This window comes from Rhagoletis pomonella, unplaced genomic scaffold (assembly GCF_013731165.1).
Source record: "Rhagoletis pomonella isolate Grant_MI unplaced genomic scaffold, Rhpom_1.0 Rhpom_scaffold_00005, whole genome shotgun sequence".
NCBI classification, from domain to species: domain Eukaryota; kingdom Metazoa; phylum Arthropoda; class Insecta; order Diptera; family Tephritidae; genus Rhagoletis; species Rhagoletis pomonella.
This window is the reverse complement of record NW_023458559.1, coordinates 29,208,847-29,221,816: the sequence shown is the minus strand read 5'-3', so window position 1 is coordinate 29,221,816 and position 12,970 is coordinate 29,208,847.

Genomic DNA, 12,970 nt, shown 5'->3' with positions numbered 1-12,970 from the left:
AAATTACACACTTCGCTTCGTACATATAGTTCAAAATTTATTATTTTTCTTACTTAGCAAATACAAGCGCTAATATTTAAAGTTAATAAAATTGAATTTTAAAAATTATAAATTAATATCGAATTACTTGTTTTCGTTATTAAAAAGCCACGGAAAACGCTCCGCGCGCTACACCAATGTTCATGGATAACACATACGCCATGGCATGCGAGTAGCTTAAACAGGCAGGCAAGTAACAACGTCATATCACATTTTGAATTCGAGTAATCAATCAATCAAAGACGAGCATTTTTATGTCCACAAAATGAAAATAGTCACCTGGTTAGGGCGTAGATTTTCTAAGTAAGTGATATTCAGTCAATAGTTAATCGATCTTTCCAGAATGTGTCATTTTAAGGGAAACTCCACATTGCTTTTCGATGAACTAAGATATGACTATGTTATTCCGACATGGTTACCTATTTCTGTAACATTTGCATATTTCTATATAATATGAATAACTTTACTAAAACAGAGAAAAAGTTAATAAAAAAGTCGTTCAAAAATTTTAAATGAAATGAATGCAAAATTTAATATGCAAAGGCAAATTCCCAAATGACTCAAACCAAAAAGTGCAAACCACACAAATTTAGTCGCACTTAGTGGCGAAGCTCATCTCAAAAACAAAGCGAAAAAAGAGTGAGCTTTCAGAAAAAGGCCAGTTCACTTAGTTCACGGGGAAAAACCACTGACTTGCACTGTGTCAAAGTTGTTACATAAATATTTGCATGAAAACAAACATATGATTATGAATTTAAGCATAGATACATTTATATGCACATAATATTTATACATATGTGCATTTCTTCCATTTAAATACCTATGCAAGTATGTACGCATGCACATACATTTCAAGCATGAATTTCTATACTATCATATACATACATATTTACATATTTCCTGCATAGGGCATACGTGTTTTTAGCACCGAAATTTTCATACATATTTAGTTATTCCCATGTTAGCACCTGCACCTGCTGTGGTTTTTGGGAGTCGTTTTTTTTTACCGGCCATTCAATTAAAATGCATTCAGTATTCAGTGAGTTTTAGTTAGTTGCTCAACCTCGCATGCACTAAAGGCTAGTAAACTAAATATACACACCCACATGCGCACACAGCTACAGATTCATATTGAGAGAGTCTCATCTGCACAAAGTATCAACAGATTTTGATGAGTTTAGTTAAAGTTGATGGGGATTTGCATATGATAACCCTTTCATTGTACGAACAAATTAGGAAATATATCTATGTATATGGGTTTGCGTGTGTGAATTTGTAGGTGAGAAAAGTGAAAAAATATATTAAAAATTTATACTATTATATTTTGTTATGCAAAGGTTTTTTTGATCATCTGCCCTTTTGAAAGCCCTTGAGGAAGATGTTTACCAAATTAAAAAAAAAAAGATTTAATATGAGGCAACATTGTATGAAATTTTCGAGATATTATTTATTTTCATTACAAAATTTTAAGCTTTATTTAAACTTTATATTCTTTTGGTTAGCAGTGGTTTAGAAGTGTAATATATATTTCAAATGCTTTTTAATGGAGATAAAGATAAATTATACATTTTACTAAAATTTAGCTACTTCAAACACCATTATAATAAAGTATAGGTAGTAGAAAATTATGCAGGCAATACCAAAACGTTAGTTGGAAGAAGAAAGGTTAAATAGTCATATACACTCGTGACAACACAAGTCTTACCACCACCTTTCTTTTAAATAGGTAGAATTTTGCAAATTAATAAACTTTTTTTAAATATAGATCAAACCGCAATAAAAACTTTACAAATAAAAGTTTCAGAATGGGTTTTCATGGAAACACGTAAATGCCTCGTACCCGCGTAAACCTCGTAAATAAACCGATTTTTAAACAAAATTAAGTAAATGTACGAGCTTTACGTGCCAATGAGGCATTTACGCGTCAAGATGAATTGCCCTAGAATTTGTACAAAGCTTAGAAAAATGTATCAAAAATAATATGCAAGTTTGAAGTGGCTTAAAATTATTCTTTTGCCAACGCTCTGCGGTAATTTTCCATGTAACACATGCTTTTTACATGGAGAAAAATGCGCAACATCGTATGGACAAAATATTGCTAACAATAAAATTGAGTTACTTTGAAGTTGCAATTTATTATACTAAAATTAAATTGGCTATTAAACTTCGTACCCAAATTTCAAAAAAAGTTTGATTAAAAAGTTTTAAATTTTGGTGAATTTTTCAATTTTTTTTTTAAATATTTTCAAATTTTTTATTTATATAGTTATTTTTACAGTTACAGTTACAAATTAATATTTTTTTATTAGTTTACCAAATTCTACCTAATTTTTTAAAAGTAGTACAAGTTTACTTTTCTTAAAATGCTAAAGGACTTTGCTTGCCATTGAGAGATCACTTGTCTTAGTCAAAATAAATTTGATTACACTGGACCACAAATTTTGGTTTAGTTTTTGCTCTCCAGACGCCTTTAGCCAATTCTTATGTAGAATTTGCTCGATGATTCCGAAAATCGAGTTAATTTTTGTTTTGCATGGACACGTTTTCGAAATACGGCCATGAAATGAAAGCCAATGATGAAAAAAATTAAAAAAATTCAAACTTTAACAAATAAAAAATAAAAAAATAACGATTGTTTTTTTTTTATTTTTTGTTAATTATTTTCTCAGAAACTATCAGGGGCCTATTTCATGAAAGTGACAGGTGCGACAATTGTCGATTTTTCTATAAAATTTCACTGCCAGAATTGTCGGCGACATTTTTTCTGTTTCATATACGCTTGTAGGCAGCTGTGATAATATTTGGAAAACGACAGTAGTAATATCGAATATTTTCGACAATTGTGCAGACAATTGTTACTCTGACAAAATTGTCACGACAATAGCGACAAAACCAAAATAGCTCCGTCGGAAAGCTTTCACAGGAGAGTTTTGTAAATTTATTTATATGGTATTCGCGCGCATATCATTACTTTAAAATAATTTTAATTTTTCTTAAAACGAAAATAACGCAAATGCAATTATTACATAGGGTTTACAAATAAATTTCATATGACTGGCGACAATTTTGTCAACGACAATTTTAAATCCCGACAATGACAATTTGGCACTTTTTCAATGGAATTTCTCATGGAATTTAAGAGGTGGTGACAATTGTGTTTATGAAACAACACACCCACCAAACTGTCGAATTGTCACTGACAACATGGAAAATGCCTGTCGTTACAAAGTTACCACTGTCGCTTTATGAAACAGGCCCCAGGTCTATCGAAAATTAATATATAATAGAATTTCAAATGAAAGCATGTGAAGTATTTCGTATAACGATTGTTCAATTGATTCGTAAGATGTGCGTGATTAAGTGGAACCACTCCTTTTTTTAAGCTGAATAACGGTAAATTGAAAATATCTCGAAAACGTATCTATAGAAAAAAGAATTAACTCAATTTTCAAAATCACTGAGCAATTCTACATAAGAATTGGATAGTGTCATCCATAGACCATTTTTGCTGTAAACCAGTGTTATTGATATATTTACACATTTATGTAGATGCTTTATAGTGTCAGCTCCGCAGCTTCATTAATTTTGCTTGAAAATACAGAAATTGGAATGGATCTGCTGATGTCAAGTTCAGAGAAGTAAACCACAGTTTAGAAAACCCCCATTACCCTGGAATCGTCATCATGCTAATACTGGCATGGTTTTGCCATTGCTCAACTTCTATTTTGACTCCAAGTAGCCTGCGGACGTTCCGACATGGTGCAACTAAGTCTGTATGCCTAATGACCCAACTACTCTGCTGTGGTCGCATGTCATGTAGCATTTGTATTTTTAAAGAAGTTGCTTGCTTTTAGCGGTATTGGGCGGAATTAGTGCGGAAGTTTGTGTGCGGGATCTGTTCTTTTTGAAAAGGTTTTAAGAGCTTTCAAAGCTTGATGGATATATATCCTCCATGAGTTGATTAAGCATTTCTTCTGACATTTGAAATAATCCTTTAATACTTTCAGGGTATAAAGTTTTGCTTTCAGTCACACTAATCTTCAAATTTATTTCTTCCTTCAGCATATTTTATTAAAAAATTATAAATACATATATTCCACCATATATATACCATTGATTTAATAATGCATTTTTCACCCACGCACCAAAATTGTTACACAATTACCAGCTTGCAGAGCTGCACATACTGTCACACACTTGCAAACACTTTTCAATCACTAGCATGCGCTCATATGTTGCGCCTTTTCAATTTCGTATTTGCTTTGAATTTCATGCGCACAAAATTTTCAAACAATATTCTCACTTTTTAACCGATTTATTTTTCTTTTTGCATTTTCGCCAATTTTTTTTTTTGTGTTGCTTTCCGCTAGCTAACATTTGCTTGATATTGGCTGTTATGATAGTTGTTATTGTTGTTTGCATTTGTTATTTTCCATTTTATTACTTTTCAATTTCCCTTATTCATGATGCTATGAATTTCCCATTACCACGCAATTGTCTGCTTGCTGCTGTCGCTACTTGGCTTGGCTTACGCTTGTCTTGCTTGCTTACATTTGGCTTTTCACTTTTCGCCACACATGGCGAGCCAACAATAATAACAAATCGAAGAGGGTGAAATTGGAAAAATAATAGACCAAAAAATGCGTTGGAAATGAAATTATATGAAAAATTTCCAATGTGCAGCGACAAGTGTTGCATGGTGGGACACACGAAACACACGCACGCATACACCAGCGCTGGTAGACTCACGTATGTATGTGGGTGTGTTTGTATTTTAACATGCTCATAAATAGGTGAATTCGATATCCGTTCAGACACATTCACAACCCTTTCTTACTGAGTGCCCTTCTTAGGGTGGCCATGGCGTATACGCAACCTTTTCTTTCTTTCTGGTGGGAGCCCATACTCACGTCCCAATGCTTTGCGGCACTTGCCACCACCTGCCACATTTTGTCCTTTGCTTCTCTTCGGTGCTTTTGTTGCCTTTCAGATTGCTGACTGCCTGCCGGCCTTGTTGGCTGCCTTGACTGCGACACATTTTCGCCTTTCATATTTTCGGCACTTTTTCCTGCTTCTACTTCACCTTATTTAGCCCCACCAGCTGCCTCTTTTTGCCACTCAAATTTCCCTTATTCCAGCTCCTTTCCGTTTTATTATTGTTTGACATTTTTATGCGTCTGCTCCGAGTGAGTATTTGCACTACTTTCCTGTCATTTCAGCTTGAAATTCTATTTGCACACTCCACTTCAACGTACATTGCATTTGAAATTGTCTACATATTTACACTTATGAGTGTATATGTGTGATTGCGCGGAAAATTTAGAAAAGAAAAAAATCTTACTTATAATAGTAGAAGAGCGTAGAGTACGTGTCAAGCGGCGTCACACGCTGCTGTTGTCTGCGCTTCGTACACTAGCACTTTGCACTTTCTATGCGTTTTTCTGTCATTCAAAATTGATAACCGCAAGCAAATATGCATTGAAGTATTGCAAATAAAAATTGAACAAGAAGCTTGCTATGGCAGTTGAAAAACTCTGCAAGATATATGCGTGTGTGTGTGTTGAGAAGTAGTGTTGTGACATTTGATTTAAATTTATTGCCATATCCAGCATTCACACGTGCACAAACGCTAGCCATATAAGTATGCACATAAATCGATCGATCAGCGCATTCGTGGCACTTTCATTGTTATACAAACTGGATGAATGTGTGAACATAAATTTTCTTTTTCATGTGTGCGTAGATAAAAGAAGTAGATTTGCTTGAATTGATTTTACGCTATGCGCTATTTAGAAAATGGGATGCTGCTGGGATTGACATAGAGATGGCGCAATTGAGAAAAAATAAATCCCACCCATTTTTATAGCTCGCACAGGGATATTGGTGTATATAAGTAGATATATACACGTATATATCATCTCAACTTTAGGTTAAGTTAGTTTCAAGTGGCTGTTGGTGCAAATGTAACTAGCTTTAAGTTTTTTGAAATTACCGAAACGTGGGTGGAGCCTGTGGTTTTTTCCGATATCAAAACTTGTGAAAACGATGCAAAAGGAGGCTAAGGGCAATGTATATAACAAATTTGGTGGCGATCGGTGGAGTAATTTTTGAGATAGGTAGGGTCTTGAAATTTCGAAAAAAAAATTATTTCGTTGGGCACCCTAATGTATATGTGAAACGTAATTAGATAGTTGAACAAAAGGTTGAAAGTATTTTTCATTCCAGATTTGGCAGCCCATTAAAATTTTTTTAAGTTTTTCGAGATATTCCAGATCTCGGCAGAAGATTCATGCTAAAATACTTCATCTCCCTCCATGTCGAAAGAACGGCACAATTCCTTTTTCATTATTAAAAGATTCACATAATTTAAAAACAAAAATATGCTGTTGTCCTTTGCTGCTCCTATTTTATTTACCACAATCCATTAGTTATAAAAGATATTTGCTAATTTATTTAATGAATGTATAAGAAGTGACTAACAAATTATTTTTTCTTCACCTTTATTTTCAGGTAAGGTTCACAAGTGCACTCGAAGCAAATGTAGAGCAAGTAAAATGAAAAGTTCACATCTTATTTATGTAGATTTATTTTACTAAATTTTTAAACGATTAGTGACCTTAAGATTACTCTAAAAACAGAGATATTTCAGCAAATCCAAGCAGCTAGCAGGCTGAACTCTTCTAAGCATTCTGCATTGTACGGGTTGTATAAATATACAAGTATCAAGCAAAAATACGTACTTCTGCGCCAGTAATGACATCATATAAAAAAATGTTCAGCCGAAATGAAATAGGTGGGTGGGTAGGAGCTACCGACGTTGTCTTGGTTGATATATCAATGCCTTAACAACATCCCAACAATGAGTAAACATTAAATTCACATACACAAAATAATACTTATACGAGTAAAATACAACTAAAAGCTGCTGCAATAAGTATGAGAACGTTATATAAGAGCCCTGTCGGTAATCGCTCTAGTGCCGAACTGGTTCTGTATTAGAGAATTTAGACCATAACTAGTGCGCGCCAATTCTCTTTTGCATGCTAGAAACTGGAAAATTTAACATTGCGATGTCCTAAAAAGTGTCAATTGCCCCCCGCTGCATCCCTTTTCCGATAGTTCCGAACTAGTCCCAAGTCCTATAGTTCCGAACCAGTTCTAAAATCGACAGACGAAAAAAGTATCATGAGTTTTTCAATATATGTATTTGATTCTTCCGTGTTTTCGATTTTAAATTATTTTCAAAGAAATGTGTTTTCAATTTCAAATTGTATTTGTTTGAATTTTTGTAAGAAATGTACGTTTACATACCTTTGGCTGTAGCTGAGTTTGCAGAGGTGTTCGCTGTTATTGGTTAGATTTCAGACCGTCCCAATTTGTTAAAATTTTAACAAAAATTTTAGTTTTGTATTACCAAACTATGAAAAAGAATCTGCGAAGTGCAGAATGAAAGCGCATTTGAACGAAAAACACAAATCTACATATGTAAAGTAAACAAGCCCCCCGCTGCATCTATTTTTTGGTAGTTTCGAACTAGTTGTAAGTTCGACAAATAAGATATAGTTCGTTCTGCATTCATTTTTCTATAGTTCCGAACCAGTTCTAATTCGCCACCTTAAATATAGATTTATAATGAAAAAAGTGAAAGAAAATAATTTTCTAACACACACTTCGCTGATTTTGGACTGGTGGGGATCTAGTTACTATCGGACTGGTTCGTTTTTGGCGACAAAGATCTAGTACGGAACTTGAAATTTGATTCACTAGTTCGCGGTTTCCCTGCAGGGAGTTAGCTTTCTTGTAAGTCAAGTGGGTAGGTGTGGCAAGAAGAGCAAAAAAAAAACATAGCAAGATGATAGATGAGCAAAAATATAGAGGAAGTGCGGAGATTTCTACTTATTCATCCCCAAAAAATAAATAAAAGTTTCACCAAAATGTTGGGCGAAACTTATATAACTGGCTGTAAATATTTTATTTCATTTTATTTATTGCGATGGAATTCATATACTGAAAGCAGTTTATATGATATATGATTCATATTTCACAATATATATGTACATAATAATGTATGCTCAAATACATGTATGTATGTTTGCACTTAAGATGTGCCCTATTTATTTATATCTATTATTGTCATTATTATTTTTATTTTTCTCATTTTGCTTTATTGTTCACTTTTCGTCCTTCGGCCATACGTGTTATAAATGACAATCATAGTTCAAGTGATTGCTACAGCTGGCAATAATGAATAGCAAAGGTTGTTGGCAAAACGACCCATAATTGCTTGGAGGCTGAGTGAAAGTGAGGACAATTCTTTGTTTTCGTTAGTAAGCGATGTTGACGGTAATATGATACGAGTAGCTATGTACCATACAATCTCGTTTATGAACGGGCACATCCTCCTTTAATTTTTATACCACCATTGAACGCATATTTACATAGACAAAAGAAGATGGGGCAGGAGTTTACGTTTTTTTTTAGATATTAAAAGGGCCTTAGATTTTAGTGTTTGAGATCACTGGCCGGGATTAATAGAAGAAGTTAGGTTACTCCAGCCGCAGTGAGGACATTCCAGAGGGAGGAAAGCGAAACCGCACAGGTACAGTAGAAGACGGCAAGAGTTTGGCTGATTGGCTCACTCTTTTTTTAACTAGGGAACTAAGAGCTCTAGTCTTGAAGAAGAAGAGAGTGTGTTGAGTTGGACCTGCGTGGATTGCTATTCAATTTGCCAAAACCTCTATACCATTTATCGGAGGGGAAAATCTTAAAACAGACGTAGAAATTTCTTTCGAAGTGAAGTTCTTTGGAGTAATTTTTGGCTCAAAACAGTCATAGCGGCAGAACACATACCAGGGAAAAATCAAAGTACTTTGGTAAAAATCTAAATTAAGTTGGTAAAACATCGTTTAGACCTACAACCATATGGGGTATATATGTATCTCGAGATCCGTTGAAAATATAAGCGCAGACGTCCGCAGACCCAGCACAAAGCTGTCGTAGAGGGATATCCTAGCACATGCCAAGCCGAAGTTTAAGCAATCAGACGATCTACATAACCCTAATAATGACATGTTAGGTTATTTGCAGAAACAGCACCGTCGGCCATAACAGCGCACCAAACAGTACATCTGGATGGGTGCTACTGGTGCTGCTGTGTTGCCCTTGGATTTTCAGAACCCCACAAACGACAGTTTTGCTCGGTAGTGCGCTTCATCCGACATCAAAACATTAATTACACTAATTGTGTAAAACGAATAGCGTATTATAGTTGGTGGTCTTGCTGTAAGTATCCATTATGATTTTCCAAGAGATTATAACATTCGAAAAGAAAATAACAATAATATAAAAAAATAAATAAGTTATACGTGCCTACGTGTTTAACATTGGAAGGTATTATTTGGCCCACCCTGGCTCTGAAGCACTGGAAGCCACGGCTAATCAGCATTTTAGGATTCTGTTCTTTGCACAAATTCCCAAAAACGAAAGGAAGGAGAAGAATGAGAATCCAAGCTATGGAAAACTGAAGAGCTTTTACGAATCCATAAGTCAAATAGATTTATATAAATAGCTATTGGCAAAGTAGAAATTACGTAAAATGGCGACAGTTGGTATTTTGACAAGACTGAGGAACAAAAATGCAGCTGGGATTTCTATTGGCACAGGGAAATCATATTTTTGCTTTACCATCCCATATTTAACCATTCGTCTCCTCAGTGTTGTTTTGCCTCGGATACCTGAGAAAAAGTTTAAATTACCAGCCAAAGTTTAATGGACCAGCTGCAAGAGCTAAAGAGCAAAGCTTTCATAAGAATTTAAAATACGAATTTTAGGCAGTGTATTTTTCGATTTACAGAAGCAATAGCGACTCCCTTTAACCCTAGTGTGCACAACCGAATAAACTAATAGGCCAACCGGGGTACCGTACCCATTTACGGATGTATATCTAAAAGTCGCCTGCAACTTAGTATAATCCTAGGTATTAGGTGTATTTTGATTTATTTATTGTTAGCGAATTGTTGCGCACCCGAGGGTTAATACCAAAAATCTGAGAGTATGAAAATATCAAAGCCAATACCAAATGCATGCTGGATACAATAAGTAATTCGCTTGAAGGTATAATAAGCGACGGAATATGTGCAGCAGTCAAGGAAAAGTGAGCTATTTCCGGCACAAAATTTGGTCTCAAAAAAGTCGATCGGCGGTAGATGCAGAGTAGAAAGGTGGTAAACTAGAGTAGAAGAATACTGTTTGCTGCTGTTTATCGCATATCTCCCGCGTTTATTCTTCACTCTGTATCTGATTAACTAATATAAAAAAAAAAAAAACATTTAATATTATTTTCATTTTAAAATTCAGAGGTATGTTTTCACTAACTAAAACTATAAATTTTTTTTGCAAATACCTAGAAAAGTTTATCTTTAAGCTGCACTGATTTTTCTCATACATATATGTTCCAAGGATTGGTAGCACAAGGTAAAAACTTGTCCCATGTGTCCTTCGGAATTACGAAAGCTACCCACCTAACAGAGTCCTTATGAAACTCATAGAATTTGCGGACGGCATAGCTCCAGTCCACATGGGAAATAAACCGTATGACTAACCCGAACCAAAGCATGGTTCGCGAAGACAAGCTTCGAATTGGCTTACCATAAAATCGGGGTGGTTTTGATAAGCAACTACAAATTTGGGGAATTGGAATATATAGCTGTGCTGCTTTACTAAAGCATGCTATCCATCTGAGTGGAAAGAGTCTTTCATACTCCCCGTGGCTGAAAAGATTAATAAAACAAGCCGTTGTGATTATCGACTGGTGAGTGTTTTGCTTGTTATGTCTAAAGGGCTGTTTTCAGCTCCAACGGAAAATCACAAGAAATATTTTTCATTATTTCTGTTGGCTGAAAAAGTACTTTGCTTCCGCTGTAAATTTTCTTGAATAAATAAATATTCTAGAATTTTTTTTCTTGAGAGCAGCAAACTGATTTAAGAGATTTTGATAGAAGAAAATTTCTTTTCCATTTCTAGTTCGTCATTTCATACGAATTTTTCGTTTTTCTTGAGAGCTGCAAACAGCACTTAAGGTGTGCGAATCAATAATGGCAGCGCAGACTTCGGCATTCATTCATGAAAGACACCCACTTTCACCACTACAGTCATAGTTTAGATTGTTCCACTGCAATTACCAAAATACTTGATGATGTTAGGACACAGTTTCACAACGGATATTTAACCCTTCTTTGTCTTCTCGATTTTTCGAAGGCGTTCGACTCCATTAATGATGAGCTCTCGTGTAATAAACTCAAGTATCTTTTCGGCTTCACAGACAGCTCTGTCAGTCTAATGTCTAGTTATCTCGAGAGTAGCTCAAAGAAAGTTAGAGGAAGAGCTACTTCCTCTCAGTCGACAGATATTGTTTCTGGTATTCCACAAGGATCGGTACTTCGGCCATTGTTATTCAGTCTTCTTGTTAATGATGTGTTCTCTGAGTGTCGATACGTGAGTATTTATTCACGCGTATGCTGACGATATTCAACTGTACTTTTCTAGTTCATTGGTCTGGTTGATGATTTGTGTTATAAAATTAATAATGATTTGTTTGCGATATCGGCACAAGCTCGCGATAGTTGTTTATGTTTAAATGCTGCTAAATCCTTCGTTTTGCCAATTATTAATAGTGTAATCTATCTTGATGATATCCCAGAATTATTTGTAGATACTAATGCCCCAATGGTTACCTACTGAAAAAAATCAAGAATCTAGGTTTTGTTATTAATTCCAAGCTGAGCCCTCGTGATCATTTTAATAAAATTGTAAGTAGTGTTTGTGCTGTGTTACATCGACTTTCAGCCAGTTTCACCAAATTATTTAAGTGAAAATTACTTTAATTTTCGAATTTTTGGTTTCACCAATCAATTTTAATTTTGATTTAAGTGACCTATGCTCTTCATTTAAATAAAGATTAAATCAGAATAACCACACTCAGAGGTGTTACACGTTTAATCACCTGATCATTGTGTATCTGCTGCTTACTTGTATACCAGCCCTGCTTTTACAACACAGCGTGCCAAAGCTTTCAAAAGCTCTCAGTACAAAGGAAAACTTTCGCTGGCCTAGTCTGTTTTACAACCACTTTTTACTCACTTAAATAAATAGTTTACTGAAACTGAAAATTATTTAAATGTGAATTAAATACAAAATTAAATTAAAGTTAATTTCCACTTAAAAAGTTTGGTGAAACTGGCTGTTAGGATTTCTGCATCTTTTACACCACAAGGACCAGGCACAAATTAGCCAAACAACTTATTCTACCGCTTACTACATACTCTGAAGTTGTATGCAGCAAACTTGGTCCGATCTCGTCCCAAAAAATTGATGTTGCTTTTGATAATGTTACGCGCTTCGTTAGTGGATAAAAAAGTTTGAACACATCGCCCTATGGAAGAATAAAATTCAGGGATGTAGTATTGAAAATTATCTCGCAGCGAGGAGTTGCATATTTTTGTACAGATTGGTGGGGTCCCGATCTCCATAATATCTTTATAATAAGCTAATAATAACTAAGTCTAGACGACATCAAATTCTGATTGTTCTCAGGTACACCTACTTGGCTTCCTCCAGAATGTTTTTTACTAACGCTGTGAGACTCTGGAATGCCATGCCTGAATCCACCAAGGCTATGTTGAATAAAGGAAACTACAAGGCAGTAATATATTTACAATTACTTTAACAGCCTTTAAACTATGGATTTGGTTTCAAAAAAAGGAGCAGGTTATCAATTTGTCGTAATATTTTTATACCCGAGCGCACTTGTGTACAATAACCTTGTTCGCATAACGGCGGTTTGTAACAGCCGAAACGAATCGAGATAGATATAGACAAATGTATACATAAATGCTCAGGGCATGAATCACGTAACTTTGAAACGATTGTCGTT